The sequence below is a fragment of the Myotis davidii genome, unplaced genomic scaffold (genome assembly GCF_000327345.1).
Source record: "Myotis davidii unplaced genomic scaffold, ASM32734v1 scaffold1421, whole genome shotgun sequence".
NCBI classification, from domain to species: Eukaryota; Metazoa; Chordata; class Mammalia; order Chiroptera; family Vespertilionidae; genus Myotis; species Myotis davidii.
The window spans coordinates 786,289-788,947 of NW_006291550.1; the positions used below are offsets into that span (position 1 = coordinate 786,289).

At 34.8% G+C, this 2,659-nt stretch overlaps 1 protein-coding gene across 1 annotated transcript in view; it reads right to left on the reverse strand.

Annotated features, from left to right (window-relative positions):
• Window positions 1–2,659, reverse strand: part of UNC13C (unc-13 homolog C (C. elegans)) — a 158,091-nt gene that overhangs the window by 140,220 nt on the left and 15,212 nt on the right. The gene's annotated exons all lie outside the window — the stretch shown is intronic.

Sequence of the window (2,659 nt, forward strand, 5' to 3'; positions counted from 1 at the left end):
ATCTAGAATTAATTTAGCCATCAATCCTCCTGCAGTTTTAATTTTGGCAACAAAGATTTAACTAGCTAATTACATTTACTAACTACAACATTTAATTAGTTTTCCAAACAGTAATATGGTAATTTTATACAAAATTTAATTTTTGAATTTCAGTGAGAATTATGAATATTTTACTATCAGAATAAAAATGCTTTATTAAAGTTGTGCCAAAAAAGCTTAGCAATTAGGAAAAATTTTCCTCTTTTGCTTTAGATGGTATGAACCAGTATTTATTGAAAAGACTATATTGTCTCCTGAAAGTTAGTGTTTATGCATGTTAGAAAAATTTTCCTCTTTTGCTTTAGATAGTATGAACCAGTATTTATTGAAAAGAATATATTGTCTTCTGAAAGTTAGTGTTTATGCATGGAGTTTTGTGTAAAATACATAAATCTACAATTATATATCAGTTATGGAATAGGAGTGGTATACTCCTAATCCATTCTTGTATTAAAAGCAAATTGGCTCTGCATTGATGAGTTTGTTTTTATTTTGTTTTTTAGTTTATTTTGTTCAGGAGATTCCAAATATGAGTGGAATCATATGGTACTTGACTTTCTCTGACTGGCTTATTTCACTTAGCATAGGACTCTCCAGGTCCATCCATGCTGTCTCAAAAGGTAAGATTTCCTTCTTTTTATAGCTGAGTAGTATTCCATTGTGTAAATGTACCACAGCCTCTTTATGCACTCAACTACTGATGGACACTTGGATTTTAAACAAAGAACAGACTGACAGCTATCAGAGGGGAGGAGGTTTGGGTAGCTGGGTGAAAAAGGTGAAGGGATTAAGCAAAGAAAAAAAAGTCCATTGACACAGACAATAGTATGGTGATTACTAGAGTAAAAGAGGGGTGGGGATAGGTACAAGTGGGTAAAGGGGAGACTTGACTTGGGGTTTTGAACACACAATACGATATACAGATGATGCATTAAGAGTTGTACTCTTGAAACCTATATAATTTTTTTTAACCAATGGGCCTCAATATATTCAATAATTTTTTTAAAAAAGCAGTGCACATCTGGCAGGTAGTAAGAGCTCAGTAAATGTTGATGATTGGGATGTGAGTGGTGATAATGTTGGTCTACTTAGTCAAAGACAGAGTGTGTCTTTGAGGGGACAGGAAACTTCAAAACACAAGTCCTTTCAGAAAACAATTATTTAATTTCACTTTTAATTAATTAGTTCTATAAAATGTATGGATGTTATTATATACAAGAGTCTTTCTAGGCACTATTCATGTCTCCAAGGTGTTTAGAAGGGCGGATAAGACAACTCCATATATAATTCTAACATCATGTAGAAATATTTTTTTTCTTGACTAATTTCTCTGACTAGAACTACTAATACTATGTTGATCCTGGAGAGCATTATGCTAAGTGAAATAAGCCAGTCAGAGAAAGATAAGTATCACATGATTTCACTCATTTGTGCAATATAATGAACAACATAAACTGATGAATAAAAATAGATCCAGAGACATGGAAGCATCGAACACACTATCAAACTTCAGAGGGAAGGCGAGGGGGTGGGGGTGGGAGAATAAGAGATCAACCAAAGGACTTGTATACATGCATATAAGCATAACCAATCGACCCAGACAATATGGGGGTAAGGGCCTGTGCTAAGCAGGGTGGGCTGAGAGAGATCAATGGGGGGAAATAGAGACATATGTAATACTTTGAACAATAAAGAACTAAAAAAAATACTATGCTGAATACAAGTGGTGATAGTGAGCATCCTTATTTTGTTCCTGATCTTAAATGAAAATCTTTCAGTTTTCACAATTGAGTTTGACCTTTGCTACTATATATGGATTTTTATTATGTTTAGGTACAATCTTTTATACCTAGTTTCTTGAGGGTTTTTATCATGAAAGAATGTTGAATTTATCAAATGCTTTTTGTGCATCTATTGAGATAATTATGTGATTTTCATTCTTTATCCTGTTAATTCTAGTGTATTCCATTAATTAATTTTTGTATGTTCAAACAATGTTGCATCCCTGGAATAAATCCCAGTTGATCATAGAAAAAAAGAAGAAAATTGGCTGCCAAAAATCATCACAGTGTCATTTTCTATTTCTTAATTTCTGGCATCATTTCATTGCATAAACACTGTGTTGTCCTATAGTGAGTAGCATACAATTTTGTAGGACTATCACAAACATCTGTCTAAATGTTTAACAGCCTAGAAGTTCTGGAAGGAATCCTATCTAATAAAAGAGAAACATGGTAATTAGCGTACATCCGCTCCCCTTCCCATTGGCTAATCAGGGTGATATGCAAATTAACTGCCAGCCAAGATGGCGGCCAGCAGTCAGGCAGCTTGAAACTTACATGAGGCTTGCTTGCTTCAGTGACGGAGGAAATCAATGTTCCCTGCCTGCCTTGCCGGGCTCTGAGCTTGCAGTTTGAAACATAGTTACAAATATAGACACTAAACAAAACCCAAAAACCTGTTTTCAGCGAGCTGGGATCTCAGAGCTGGAGTTGATACAGTGTTTCGATTATAGAACACAAACAAACCAGATACCTGCTTTCAGCAGCAGAGGCCTCAGAGCTGGAGCCAGAGCTAAAGCTGGCCCAGAATTAAAAAAAAAAAAAGAAAAAGAACAAGG